This window comes from Schistocerca serialis, chromosome 10 (genome assembly GCF_023864345.2).
Source record: "Schistocerca serialis cubense isolate TAMUIC-IGC-003099 chromosome 10, iqSchSeri2.2, whole genome shotgun sequence".
In the NCBI taxonomy this organism is placed as follows: domain Eukaryota; kingdom Metazoa; phylum Arthropoda; class Insecta; order Orthoptera; family Acrididae; genus Schistocerca; species Schistocerca serialis.
The window spans coordinates 133,715,746-133,731,361 of NC_064647.1; the positions used below are offsets into that span (position 1 = coordinate 133,715,746).

The 15,616-nt window shown below is 45.8% G+C and overlaps 3 non-coding genes across 3 annotated transcripts; all 3 read right to left on the bottom strand.

Moving 5' to 3' along the window:
- Positions 1–7,575: 7,575 nt before the first annotated feature.
- Positions 7,576–7,650, bottom strand: Trnas-uga (transfer RNA serine (anticodon UGA)). Its single transcript has one exon. It is a non-coding gene; the product is annotated as a tRNA-Ser (tRNA).
- Positions 7,651–7,876: 226 nt separating this feature from the next.
- Positions 7,877–7,951, bottom strand: Trnas-uga (transfer RNA serine (anticodon UGA)). Its single transcript has one exon. It is a non-coding gene; the product is annotated as a tRNA-Ser (tRNA).
- Positions 7,952–8,177: 226 nt separating this feature from the next.
- Trnas-uga (transfer RNA serine (anticodon UGA)) lies at positions 8,178–8,252 on the bottom strand. The gene has a single exon. It is a non-coding gene; the product is annotated as a tRNA-Ser (tRNA).
- Between the last annotated feature and the right edge of the window lie 7,364 nt (positions 8,253–15,616).

Here is a 15,616-nt window from a genome sequence, read left to right on the forward strand (position 1 = left end):
TTGCAACAAACGGTGTATTTCTATCGCTGCTCGTTTAGTTTTTATTGCCGTTTCAAATATACCAGTCATTTTTGAAACACCCTGTACTTCTGTAAAATATCTGGGAGTATGCGTGCGGAACGATTTGAAGTGGAATGATCATATAAAATTAATTGTTGGTAAGGCGGGTACCAGGTTGAGAGTCAATGGGAGAGTCCTTAGAAAATGTAGTCCACCAACAAAGGAGGTGGCTTACAAAACACTCGTTCGACCTATACTTGAGTATTGCTCATCAGTGTGGGATCCGTACCAGGTCGGGTTGACAGAGGAGATAGAGAAGATCCAAAGAAGAGCGGCGCGTTTCGTCACAGGGTTATTTGGTAAGTGTGATAGCGTTACGGAGATGTTTAGCAAACTCAAGTGGCAGACTCTGCAAGAGAGGCGCTCTGCATCGCGGTGTAGCTTGCTGCCCAGGTTTCGAGAGGGTGCGTTTCTGGATGAGGTATCGAATATATTGCTTCCCCCTACTTATACCTCCCGAGGAGATCACGAATGTAAAATTAGAGAGATTAGAGCGCGCACGGAGGCTTTCAGACAGTCGTTCTTTCCGCGAACCATACGCGACTGGAACAGGAAAGGGAGATCATGACGGTGGCACGCAAAGTGCCCTCCGCCACACACCGTTGGGTGACTTGCGGAGTATAAAGGCAGATGTAGATGAACGAATTTCTTCCATTGCTCCACACTCCAGGTTTTACGGCTTCGGCACCACGTGTTCTAATTACGGGCATTCGCATCACTGATGTGTGGTTTTTGAAATTCCAGCTAGCCCTGCAATTCCTTGCTTGTGGAGCTCGTTTCGTTTTGTTTTGCTGCCGACAGGATTTGCGAGTGCGGCAATTAGTTATGGAGGGACCATCTTCTTATTTTTCGTCACAGTCGTCTTCAATGACCGACCAGCGTGATCACTCAACACACACTTTCGTCCACGTTGTGGCTTAGGGGATGATGTTTTTCGCTTTCCCTGTAACGCAGTATAAGTGTTTCATACGGTGCCTCTTGAAAATCAAACACAGCGGCTACCTTGTTGACGGACGCATCCATCATACGCGCACCGACAATTTGCCCACCATCGAATGCACTTATCCCAGACATAATGCACTTGTAAGTACACATAATATTGTAGTGATCAAAACTGACAAGTGGAACGTATTGAGGGACAGTGCACAGGTACCGCTCGTGGTCAATTACACCGGCGCAGTAACAAGCACGCTCTGGTAGCATCTGCATTTATGGGGAAGCATGCGCTTCTCGTGTTGTTTCCGTTTTCGGCCACCCTTTTATACAGAGTAATTCGCTGTCAAAACTAATTGCAATTACAGGAAATGAGGATGCAATGTAATTTTTAGAGCGAGAGAAAGTTTACCTTACAAGGAGGAAAAAACGTCAAATCGCCTGTGACGGTGGCGGGCGCGTCGAACGCAGCTCCATCGATTGGGAATAAACTGCGACATGTGAAAAAGAGCCCTTTTGAACGAAAGCGTACACGCGTCCACGGTCAAAAAGAGGAAAATCTGTGAGAATAAATGGGCTCGTTAAAGCGCGCGTTTCAATGCTACGTTGATCGATAACGAGTTTGGATGCGGTAGGTGTTTTTTTTCTAATGACTTGTCGCGAATGGCGGAAAAATGGGTTCAATGTGAGACGAAGCGGGTAAAATACAACACTGTATTTAAATTTAATTTCTCTCATCCCAGACCAACGTTTTAGCGACCAAAATATCCGTGGTAGCGTAGCACGTCTCTTTTTTTTCTTTTTCTTTTAAATGGAAATATTACTTTCCGCGTGAACGTCTATAAACACGCGACAGCTATAATCTTTCACAAATAAGTTATACATTAATAAGTTTCCTTTAAGTTACGTCTATGGTCACAATCTTTTCTGTTTAACAGATTACCGGTTTCGGTCTTTAATGACCATCATCAGATCTGTCTCATAAAATCACATCACATGCACTCGTGCATGTATTTGACGATGCTGGTGCTGGTTCGGCATTTAACAGTTGACTATGCCACTATGGCTGCAGTGCATTAGGACTTTGATTTTATGAAACAGATCTGATGATGGTCATTAAAGACCGCAACCGGTAATCTGTTAAACAGAAAAGATTGTGACCATAGACGTAAATTAAAGGAAACTTATTACATATACGGGTCATTGTGTTTTTTTCGCGACGATGTCGCAGCTTGTGAAGTTATACATTAGTTTGTGATTACGGTTCACACCCTGTACTGGAGCACTAATTCAAGTGCATCACCGTCATTAGTCGCTATAATAAGTGCTGAGTGCTGAAAACTCATTTCTTCGTTAGATACTTATGTAACTGTATCTCCATCCACCACGATCTTCCGCCCTCCTTAACCCTTTCAGTAGTTCATTTTCATTTCTGTGATGAAAATTTCGTACTTTGTGTCCAAATAGAATTTATTTTTAGAAACTTTTTCATATAGCAGAGACCAAAATCGGACTATCCAAGTCTTGGATCGTCCATTACAGAGGACACTGTGACTTAAATGTGTAACTCATAGTTTTACGAATTTTAGATTGTGTACTTTTAATTTCTAAAATTATTATGCCATGTGTTCTTATAGGAATGCATTCTTTAAATAATGTGCTTCTAAAAATGTTATGAAAACTTATTACAAAAAGCTCTACGAAAGTTACATGATATCGGCGACATTTTATTTTCATGGAAAATTTATTTTGCATGGAATTGTAGAACGCAGTTTTGTCCTGTTGCTAGACAGAGATGGAACTTGCATTTGGTACACTGCATGTGCGTTTTAGTGTTGCACCTAAGATCTTTGCATCTAGATGCCGATTTTTGCAGATCAAAGCAGGAGCATGTACTGGGGTAGCTCTATTTGAAGATCTGTCCTGTCTTCTTTAGCGTCCGTTTTCGTGTCATAATCAATAATGCTGCAATGTAGTTGCTGTTCAGCAAAGGATTTCTGTCCAAGACTTCTGACAGAAATATGTTCTTCCAAAATGAGAATGTTAGAATGTGTATCAAAATCAGGCTCACCGTCATGATTCTCTCAATCCGAATTTTCCTCCTCGAGATAATCAATTGTCTGGGAATATTCATTATTGCTGTCAGCCACTGAAGAAACACAGTCATCATCTTCAAATTCTTCAAGATCAGGTGTATCACTATTTTCCAGAATTTCTAAAATCTCTTCCACACGGAGGTGCTTTTTTTTTTTTTTTTGTAATTTCTAGCCGTCGTTGAAGTAATACCAAGTAATTACTAACAACAAACTATTGTAAAAATTAAAGGAAATGCTTACAACCAGCGCACAAGCAAAACGTCGATTGTCGTAAGAAACCAAAGATGAGGATGGCTATAGAAACTTTGTCCACTGTGATTGACGATCATTTGAAACTTAGAGTTGCAACTACAATTCCGCCTTCTTACGATTGTAACTAGTTTTGAAATTATGGTAACCTCTTTCAACTTTGTTGAACATTTAGGAAAAAGTTCATAGAATTCTAAAGGCTAAGTAGTCACAGTTTGCCACAAACTTTCCACAACCGACATTTTGTGTATGCCTTGGAAGTTCAAACGTCAGTCAACGGATGCCACTGGAATGCAGATTCGTAGATGAGAACGTCCACTACAAAGTACGCTATGCCCAGTGTCTTCCTCAACTTTTAGAACTGGCATATCGACTGAAAATAAATTAGTCCGCTACAATGGACGATTACACTATAAGGGTTAATATAATGCGAAGAAATTGTTGCTCTTCCTCGTGGTCTCATGCCTTAGATTTTGCCTTCCAAGATGGTCTATTCTAAACTATCCCGTCCCCATCTCACAATGTGTCCAAGTAACTGGAAGTATCTTTGATTGGTAGGGGGTTTATCTCTTGTGATGCTAAGTTCTTGTATAATGGAAACATTGCTTCATCTTTGTGTCCATAGATACACGTAATATCATTGTACCACTCTTCGAGACTGCTACGGTCGAAGGTTCGAATCCCGCCTCGGGCATGGATGTGTGTGATGTCCTTAGGTTAGTTAGGTTTAAGTAGTTCTAAGTTCTAGGGGAATGATGACCTCAGAAGTTAAGTCCCATAATGTTCAGAGTCATTTGAACCACTCCTCGAAGCGCAATTCGCTGTTTTGGATACTGCCCGGTTCTGACAGATTTTCCTGAGTTTCATCATTGCGGCTCGGCAAATGACGACTCGTCACTGATCAGAGGTCAAGACAATTATTTACTACCTCCAGATCATTTAAATAATCTGTAAGCTGGCTCTTATTTGAACATTGTCGATTAATAACCACCACCACACAACTCGATTCTTTAAAGAATCGAACCGGCATATATACGACATCTTGAAACGTCTCATTACTTAACATAAGAGTTAGTGTGTTAAATATTTGACGCCAAGCAAGCAAACGAGAAAAAGTTTACGAAAAGTTTCAAATTAGTCCACAAGTTTGTCGATTGTCACTAAGTACTCTCATGATGAATATGGCGCAGGTGGTTTGCGTTTCATTTTAAGCTGCAACTGGTTTTCACGCGTCTCAGTGTTTATGACGTCATATCTCCTGAAGTATGTACCGTACAATGATACAACTTTCAGGTGAATTCAGCCGTATAACTGGATACTGTCTGCAGGCTGTGTTGCGAACAGAGTCGATAGTAATGAAGAAATAAATTAAAACCTAATATCTGATGCTCAAGTTTTACTGTGTGAACAGCGAAAATGTAGTAAGCAATAAATTTTTCTCCTTTCATCATTTTATGGGGGATCAGAGAGAAAAAGTTTCATAAAAGTTTGAAATTGTATATAAAGTTTGCTGGACGTCGCTAAGTCCACACATTCGCAAATACTGGATGAATAAAGTCCGAGTACGTGCGCGCACCCCAGTGAGACGGCGCAATGGTTACACTGGACTCGCTTTCGGCAGACCGACAGTTCAAATCCGCGTCCGGCCAAACCGATTTAGGTTTTTCGTGATTTCCCTAAATCGCTTCAGGCAAATGGCGGGACGGTTCCTTTGGAAGTGCACGGCCGACTTCCTTCCCCTTCCTTCCCTAATCCGATGGGACCGATCGATAAATTCGCTATTTGGTGAAGGAGGAGGAGATCAGCGTTTAACGTCCCGTCGACAACGGGATCATTAGAGACGGGGCACAAGCTCGGATTAGGGAAGGATGGGGAATGATATCGGCCGTGCCCTTTCAAAGGAACCATCCCGACATATGCCTTAATGATTTAGGGAGCACGGAAAACCTAAATCAGGATGGCCGGAGACGGGTTCGAACCGTCGTCCTCCCGAATGAGAGTCCACTGCGCCAACTCGCTAGTCGCTGTTTGGTCCCCTCCCCCAAATCAATCAGCCGACCCACTTGCGCGTCGTCATTTAACGCTGACTCCAGACAAACACAGTTTCTAACTAAAATACTTGTCTTATTGTGCTCAACTCTTAACAGAAAATTGTACCTGCTATGACAGCATTTAAAATTTTTAAATTCGGTCAATAAGTACGCGAAATATTGAAAATGAAATTTTTCTTGCCCTTGGAATCTTCTGCAAGTGGTACTGTTTTCCGGGAGGGAAGCTTAGAAATACAGATTTCAGACATATACACGCAGCAAGCTGAAGACGATATTCAGCGGAGGGTAAGTGCATTGTGGGTGGGTGGGGCGAAGGATTCGTAAAATGTGTCAAAAAATGGTTCAAATGGCTCTGAACACTATGGGACTTAACTTCTGAGGTCATCAGTCCCCTAGAACTTAGAACTATTTAAACCTAACTAACCTAAGGACATCACACACATCCATGCCCGACGCAGGATTCGAACCTGCGACCGTAGCGGTCGCGCGGTTCCAGACCGTAGCGCCTAGAACCACTCGGACACCCAGGCCGGCAAAATGTGTTAAAAACAGCAGCTTCATCCGATAAATGCGATTCTTTTTTTAATTTGCAGAATAATCCAAAAAGATGAATCGACATACGTAAGTGCGTATTTATCGGGCAGTCAAGCAAAAAACTTCGTCTGTATTGTGGCGTGCTGCTTATCAGCAAAGCGAACTACTAGACGCTACACTGTTACACATTAAAATTGGAACATCATGAAAGGGGCATGCCACTAATGTCATAATGTCAGTAAGTGTGCTACATACTCCGATATGCAAAAGATAAGAATTTGGGTGGAACCGCTGAATAGGTAGTAGTAACTCAGTCTAAATTCTGTATAAGAAAAGGTTTTTGTTCAGAAACCAAATTTGAACATTGGTTGCCTGTGAGAGGATAATATTGTGCCTCATGTAACAAGGAGAAACGCCTGCCAATACGTTGTGTTATCCAACAATGCCACAATTGTCAGCAGAACATACGTTTTTCTCGTGTTGGGGCCAGTGACCTACACATTTTCAAGATCTACACGACGTTACCTAAAGATAACATAAGACTGCACGCGACTCTCAATGTCTTGACCCTATCTCCAAGTAGACAGTGTCCTGCTGCTGCAATGGCCAACACATCAGCACACACGAGCGTAACGCGGAAGTGACCAATTACAGTGGTAGGCATTAAGTTCGCAACACCTGGGGGCAAAATAAATCACATTTTACTCTTTGCACACACCAGGCAGATGGGATAACTCTGATTAAATTCTTGGGTGATCTATTGGTAGACAGGCGGCGAAATGCAGTACACTGGGCTGTCACTTTGGCTGTAAAACTGACTCCCTCCTGGCTGAGCATCGAGTCGAACTGAGCTTGGATGACAGCATCAGTTCGCGCTGCTTCTGTGCTCTGTGTCAGAGGTCAGCACCGTTGTGCTGGCTGGTGATTGCTGGAGGGCCCATCTCCCGACAACACGTGAGTAGATGTCTTAGTCGCTGAAGTACACTATCTGATAAAAAGTTTACACACACCTGTCAGTGTGGAGTGTCCACCGTTCTCCTTTATGATGACTTGAATTTTGATGGGGACACTTTCAGTGATGTGACTGACTGTCTGTAGAGAAATGGCAGTCTATACTTCAAGAGCCCAAACCAGAGGAAGTAGTGAAGTTGGACGCTTGAGTCTGGAGCGAAGTCCACCTTGAAGCTGATCCCAGAGGTGTTCAGTTGGGTTCACGTATGGACTCTGGACAGACCAGTTCATTTCAGGAATGTTGTAGTCCACAAACTATTGCCTCAATGATGCTACTTTATGACAGGGTGCATTCTCAAGCTTATAGTCATCTGAACTTCAATGAAATTTTCACTATACAGCGGAGTGCCGGACCGAGAACTCGGGACCTTTGCCTTTCGCGGGCAAGTGCTCTACCAACTGAGCTACCCAAGCACGACTCACGCCCCGTCCCCACAGCTTTACTTCTGCCAGTACCTCGTCTCCTACCTTCCAAACTTCACAGAAGCTCTCCTGCGAACCTTGCAGAAATAGCACTCCCGGAAGAAAGGATATTGCGGAGACATGGCTTAGCCACAGCCTGGAGGATGTTTCCAGAATGAGATTTTCACTCTGCAGCGGAGTGTGCGCTGATATGAAACTTCCTGGCAGATTAAAACTGTGTGCCGGACCGAGACTCGAACTCGGGACCTTTGCCTTTCACGGGCAAGTGCTCTACCAACTGAGCTACCCAAGCACGACTCACGCTCCGTCCCCACAGCTTTACTTCTGCCAGTACTTCGTCTCCTACCTTCCAAACTTCACAGAAGCTCTCCTGCGAACCTTGCAGAAATAGCACTCCCGGAAGAAAGGATATTGCGGAGACATGGCTTAGCCACAGCCTGGAGGATGTTTCCAGAATGAGATTTTCACTCTGCAGCGGAGTGTGCGCTGATATGAAACTTCCTGGCAGATTAAAACTGTGTGCCGGACCGAGACTCGAACTCGGGACCTTTGCCTTTCACGGGCAAGTGCTCTACCAACTGAGCTACCCAAGCACGACTCACGCTCCGTCCCCACAGCTTTACTTCTGCCAGTACTTCGTCTCCTACCTTCCAAACTTCACAGAAGCTCTCCTGCGAACCTTGCAGAAATAGCACTCCCGGAAGAAAGGATATTGCGGAGACATGGCTTAGCCACAGCCTGGAGGATGTTTCCAGAATGAGATTTTCACTCTGCAGCGGAGTGTGCGCTGATATGAAACTTCCTGGCAGATTAAAACTGTGTGCCGGACCGAGACTCGAACTCGGGACCTTTGCCTTTCACGGGCAAGTGCTCTACCAACTGAGCTACCCAAGCACGACTCACGCTCCGTCCCCACAGCTTTACTTCTGCCAGTACTTCGTCTCCTACCTTCCAAACTTTACAGAAGCTCTCCTGCGAGCCTTGCAGAACTAGCACTCCTGAAAGAAAGGATACTGCGGAGACATGGCTTAGCCACAGCCTGGGGGATGTTTCCAGAATGATATTTTCACTCTGCAGCGGAGTGTGCGCTGATATGAAACTTCCTGGCAGATTGCTTGGGTAGCTCAGTTGGTAGAGCACTTGCCCGCGAAAGGCAAAGGTCCCGAGTTCGAGTCTCGGTCCGGCACACAGTTTTAATCTGCCAGGAAGTTTCATATCAGCGCACACTCCGCTGCAGAGTGAAAATCTCATTCTGGGTATGTGGATCCCGTCTGCGAAATGTGTTGCGAATAGAGTTAGCAGCGCAGAAGTAATAAATTTCAACCAGATGTATCTGGCGGGAGTTTTTGGCGCATCTCATTATTTGTGAAGTCATATATCATGAACTATGATACGTAGGTGGTTCTTACCCTCACAGCTGACAGGAAAGGATACGTATAGCAAGTTTGGTGGAAATCGATCCAGTTGTTTAGGAGCAGATGTGGAACACATACGTACATTTTTATAACATATATGGATTGTTGCTAATCTGTGTTGGCATTATTTTCCCGCAGTTGTTGGCTAACTCTGTTTGACCCTGTGACGAGGCAGTATAGTTGCTGCGTGCAAAAACGTCTCCTCAAAATACGAACCACCTTCGGTGGAGCATTTGCTAAGCACAATATCCGTTTTCACGTCAGTAATATCCACTATTTTCCATGCTCCCGTGCATACTGAGAACAAGACTTGCGTTCTGTCTCGCAGAGTATTTGGCATTTTAAGCGTAGACCGAGTGAGATTGGATTTCGCGTCGGGCAGCGAACCTTATCGCGCGACGGCCTCCTTCCAGAGGCGGCGCCCGGGCCGGGAGCAGACTTACGGCCTCTTTCGGCAAACGGCTCTCCCTCCACTGCAGTTCCGCCGGCGGCCGCGCTCTCGCAACCACTCCGGACCCAGCCACGCAATATCTGCTCGCCTTAACGCCGGTTGGCAGCACTGCCGCGAGCGCAAGCGCGCCATTACAACTTGCAGTAATTGTGCGGGCCCCGCAAAGTGCCGTGCGGGCGCCGAACGTCTCGCCGTATCCTTTCGTCTCGCCGGCGTCCACCCACTCCAGTCGCGGGCGTAATTTTGTACGCAATGCTGAAATCGTCCACCAAGGTGGAAAGACCAGTACGTACGTTCGAGAAATACTCTGTTTACATTTACCAGGGTCGTATGACAAGTAATACCTCCGTGCGCTCTACTCCTCAACAAATGACAGCGCTGACGTGTAACTTGGTTTCAACGCGCTGCTCGGACTGTCCGCTATAGCTTCAGCCCTTTTTTTTTTATCTGCTGTTGATCTGAGAACCACACGGTCATAAAAAATGGCTCTGAGTACTATGCGACTCAACTTCTGAGGTCACTAGTCGCCTAGAACTTAGAACTAATTAAACCTAACTAACCTAAGGACATCACACACATCCATGCCCGAGGCAGGATTCGAACCTGCGACCGTAGCGGTCGCCCGTTTCCAGACTGTAGCGCCCAGAACCGCACGGCCACTCCGGCCGGCCACCACACAGTCATCTCAGATATTATATAATTAGCGTTACTATTTATAGTGTAAAAAGGTGACACTGTCATCAACTGCAGGGCTGGTTCGGATAACTCAATGCTATACTAGCCATTATCCTATTGAATATGGTATGCCGTTACCTAGATCAGTCAGTCGGGTGTACCCAAAGTTGTAGGTGAACTCCAAGCAACGATACAAACATTGTCAGAGGTGAAAGAAGTGATAAGTGGCAAATAAAAGTCCTAGCACACACCTGGTATCGATACTCAACCTTTTGAACCGTATGTATAACAAGTTAGCAAACCCGGCAGTGCTACACAATTGCTAAATATGTACGGGAGTTGGATGTACGTCCTAATCTCCTTCTTCCCACGCTCTCCGTGTCCTCCTCCCCCACACTCTATCGATCTACTTCTTCTTACTCACTCTCCATCTGCCCTCCTCTCCCCTCCTCTCTCCCTCATCCTCCTGTCCCTTCTCATTCTCCTCCTCTCCCTCCCCTCTACCCCCTCCTCCTTGTCCTCCTCCTCCCCCCTTTTCCTCTCCCTCCTCCTCATCCACATCCTCCTTGTCCTCCTCTTCTCCCTCCTCCTTCTCCTCCTCCTCCTCCTCTCTCTCTCTCGAGTCCTGTTTATTGTTATTGCAAATTCATGTTCTGAAATAGTATTCTACTCATTAGTAAGATTATATCTCTTAATAAACGGATTATGACAGCATTTTAAAGTTTTAAATTTGATCAATAATTACGTGAAATACTGAAAATTGAACTTTGGTGCCGATGGAAACTATTAAGACAACCTGCAGAAGAGACTGGGTGACCACTCTAGCCCTTCAGTAAGATACAGGTTGAACATTAATAAAACCGACAAACTGAAGAGACAGACTGGAAATGGAGGGAAGAATGTCCCACGAACACGTGGCCGGAAATGAATCGTTGCCACGGTAGATGGGACTGACGAACGGCAGCTCCTCTGACCGCGTGACGTGTGTTCCTTGGGTGTTGCAGGCTGTGTGAGTGAGGCGGCGTACTGTAAGCAGCTGAATGGTACGGTAGTCATATCGGAACAAGTCGAGATGGCCAAGCAGATGGAAACGCTCGAGAGACAGCAAGGGTACACCAGAACACGTACCTCCGCAGACACCAGCCACATCACACAACATTTCAAGCCCTTTTTGGGAGTTTGTGTGATCGTGGATCCTTTCAGACAGACCAACGCGCACGAAGGTGACGCACTGTGCGTAAGGACCATGTTCTTCAGCATACTGAGACAAACCCTAGTACAAGCTCCAGGCAAGTGTCCCGCCAACATGTTGTGCACCAAACTACGATTATGTGTATCCTGTATGACAACCGCTACTAACCCTATCACTTGAAATCGAATCTAGGGCACTTTGAACATTTGTTGCGAGGTGGATGCGACGCAGCTCTGAACTGTGTTACGGGACGATTAGTCACATTTCCGCACACACGTTATAGGACCTTTTCCTGCCCCATTTCCAATCCGGAAACTGTCCCTGCAGTATGTCGGTTTTATTAATGTCCACTCTGTATAAATCTACAAACTACAAGAAGTCTGAGATTACTGTTAATTTTGCCTTCCAGGTCATTAACATAAAACAGAAACACCAAGTGTCCCACCACACTTCCCAGGAACATTCCTGAAGCTTCTCCTGTATCTGTCGATCACTCTCCAACTAAGATCCGTACCGCGGTGCAAAGTGACATTTTCGCATTAGCAGACATTCCGGAGGGGGAAAAAAGGATAACTGCCAGATAAAAATGCTGGCAGTATACCTGTGATCGAACCCGACACCTTTGTGTTTCGTTTCTGACATTTTAGAACTGAGCCAACGACCCACAATGTATAGGATAGCCAAAATAGGCCGGAAAATATTTCACGCACCTTATGATAGGCAACCCAGCTTATATCATATGCCCCATGTGTGGACTATGTAAGCTGGGTTGCCTATCTTGAGGCGCGTGAAATCCGGCCTAGTTTTATTCACAAAATTATTATCCCACGACCACACTCTCTCCCGTGCAAATACTTACCCCCGCTCCCTCCTAACACACGACCTCCCACTCACATCACAACCTTAATTTTGGACACCTTATACATAAGTCTTCACATTTATTTTATTTTATTTTATTTTTATTTTTTATTTTTTTTTTTTTTTTGTAAGAAAGTTCAATAGCATTTGAACACCCTGACATCAAAGGTAGAGAGAATCGTTGTGATGTTGCGAGGTGCCCTGCATCAAGACGTTAGAAACTAACCAAGTAAGGAGTTCGGTTGGTGTTCCTCTCGGTGGCAAGCGAGCACTATTTGGCTAATCTCCTGTCACACTCCGCACTCTCAGTATGTCCATCCTCCCGATTCTATACAGAGGTTACGAAAAATATTCTTGGTACGGTTCGTTTAGTACTTAGGCGTATTGAAACAGCTGTCTGCCGCTACCTATCGTGTGATATTTGTCGATACTACGACGCCGTGCGGTAAGTCTACTGATGGGTTTGGTGTGGGGTGGCGGTGCGATGGGTGGACTGCTATGGCCTGTTATGGGGTTGTGAACCTCTGAGGGCTACGAAGCCTCTCCGTCGTTTCTAGGTCCCCGGTTCATTACACAATACACAAATGCTACTGAACTAGGATAGACATTACACATCGTGCGGCGATTCTCACAACATGGTTTTGGCCAACCACGATGCGAATGCGCCTTCTTATAAACGGGTAACGTTGTCACTCTCTGTCACTCTCTCTCTCTCTCTCTCTCTCTCTCTCTCTCTCTCTCTCTCTCTCTCTCTCTCTACTGAACACTTACATTCCTTGTCTGCGAATACATAGTTTCATGGCGAAATATATTAATAAAATGGTCTCTAGTTTCCAGCCACGTCCATTGGTTAAATGTCCACGAGCTTTCGGCCAAGTGCTCTGCGGCCAGCCTACTCACTTCGCATTATGGTCCCACACGAACGACTTCATCAACGGAATGAAACGTCTGCGCCTTGGAGAAGGGCATATAATAGTGAGCTTTCATGTGCTCTCATTATTCACGCGCGTTCCCATCAAAGATTCTACAGATCTGCTCTCTGAGCTCTTTAACGACAGACTTGTGGATTTATTTAACCAAATTTCACATTATCGTATTTTCTGTGTGGCCGAGAATAATTTAACCAGACGGATGGCGTCGCAATGTGCAGCCCATGGGCTCCAGTTGAAACCGAAATGTTTACAGAGCACTCTGACGGCATTGATTTCGACAAGTTGCGTTTGTCGATACGTCGACGATACATTCGTTCGTTGGCCTCGTGGATGTGAAAAGCTGGAAGAATTCTTGGATCACATCAACATCCGTGACAACAAGACGTTCAGGATAGCAGGTAGATACAGATGGTGCCATGGCATTCCTTGACGTCCTCGTCCGCCGAAAAGCAAATGGGTGTCCCGACCGCAGTGTTTACCTGAAACTCAACCACGAGACTCTCGTCAGAACGCTACCAGCTAGCGCCATCGATCGCAGAAACGTCCTGTTCTGAGGAGCCTGATACCTCATACGAAAGCCACTTCAGACGCTGAAAACATGTCAAAGGAATAGAGCCACGTACCCAAAATATTCACTGAAAACGGGTGCAATAACAGACAATTTTTGCAAGCCATCTCTCCGAAGACACATAAGCAGAACGACACAAAAAGCTTGCGTTTTCGCCCTTCTGTGGCTCAGTAACATGAAAGACTAGCCGGCACCTAAAGAGCCACAAAATTTCATAGGTCTTCAGGGCTCCAGCAACTTATGAAGCCTGCAAAAGGCGATGCAGGCCACAGAACTCCACGGGTATATAAAATACCGTCTTGGTGCGGACAGTTTTACGCCGGGTAGACTGGGCGTACTATCATACAGCGCAGTGAAAACATGAGAGGCTTTTCACCTTCGTTATTTGGAATTTTGGAAATTTGTGGTAAGGTCTTATGGGACAAAACAGCTGAGGTCATCGGTGCCTAAGCCTACACACTACTCAATCTAACTTAAACTAACTTACGCTATGGACAACACACACTCCCATGGCCGAGGGAGGACTCGAACCTCCGACGGAGGGAGCCGCAAGGACTGCGACAAGGCGTCCTAGACCGCGCGGCTACCCCGCGCGGCTCCTTTGTTATTCTGATAAATCAGCGCTAGCAGAGCATGCTCTGGAGAACAGACACCGAATTTCATTCGACTAGAAATTTGTTAGTAATCGTACAAATGGATTCTTGCATAGCGTTATGCAAGAAACTCTCGAGATAAAACTTTCTGACACAAAAACGACCGTAGCTTGCAGCTAACTACAGTTTGGAACCCGACCATTGTAAGGCTGAAGTGGGTGCGCTGTTCGCGAAATGAAAACATTACCTTATATGGCGCTGGAGTAGCCATTCGATTTCAATTCGTATAAACGTGTGTTTGGTCAGTGGTGCAGTGTCTGTCACAACAGACATCCCTTTGACAAACCTGTCCAGTTACGCTCCGAACAACAGAAGTAGTTTCCAAATGAATGTGAAAAATGAAGTAAATAGGTTTACAGTGGCGTACGTGATCCCCGAAGAGCTCGAATGGATAGCGTCAAAATAAGGTGTTTTATTGGTGTACTCTGCGTTCCGTGTGGACGGACGTTCAAATAAAAGACTGCTCGGCGCTGGGTTCCCGCAAAGCGAACCAACTGCTCGCAACCAAGGTCGAAATGTATACGAATATAGAAGCTAGCGGACACAGAGGTTTTGGGGAGATGTAGCGCAAACTCATACGGTGGAGGTGGGTGATATGCCCACATACGGGAGGCTTATAAAATGCTCGCGTTTGCCAAGTGCTATGGGCACTATGGGACAACATCTGTGGTTATCAGTCCCTTAGAGTTAGAACTACTTAAACCTAATTAAGGACATGACACACATCCACGCCCGAGGCAGGATTCGAACCTGCGACGCAGCAGAAGCGCGGTTCCGGACTGAAGCGCCTAGAACCGCACGGTCACCGCGGCCGGCGTCAACGTGCAACAGCCACTCACATGCAGCACGAGGCAGGCACTAGGAGTGGAGGGTATATAAAGCGAGTCAGGTGGTAAGAACAGCGGAGTCGTTGTCGTATTCGAGAAACGGATAGATTACTCTGACGCGCAAAAGAGCGTGATCATTGGTCACCAACGGTGGAGGCATTTCCGAAACAGCTAGGTTTGTACACTGCTGGCATGCCGCCGTGGTTAAAGCATATAGTGCATGGCAAAATGGCGCTATGCAAAAAGACGCCAAGGGAACTGTTGCGCACTACAGGCCATAGAAAACAAGTGTTAACGTAGGCTGCGGAGATATTTACGGGTGAACAGACGTGCAACTGATAAGAGACTGACAGCCCTGATGACCCGGGGCGGCTACCAACAGTGTCTCCTCAAAGATCTTTCGGTCAGAGTTGCAGCGTTTGGCCCTCCACAACACCCGCCTGGTTCATCGACCCATGCTGACTGCTATTCATCAGCGACGAGGGCTGCAATTTGCACCCCAGTACCGCAACTGGATGTCCTTTTCAGATGAATCTCGTATTATGCTCCAACGGCGTGGGAAGCAAACACTCTGCAACAACCGTCGGAAGGGTCCAAGCTGGAGGAGGGAGCCTTATGGTTTGGTAAATGTTTACGTGGCACTCCCTAGGTGATTTCGTCTTTCTGGAAGACACAATGGATCAACACA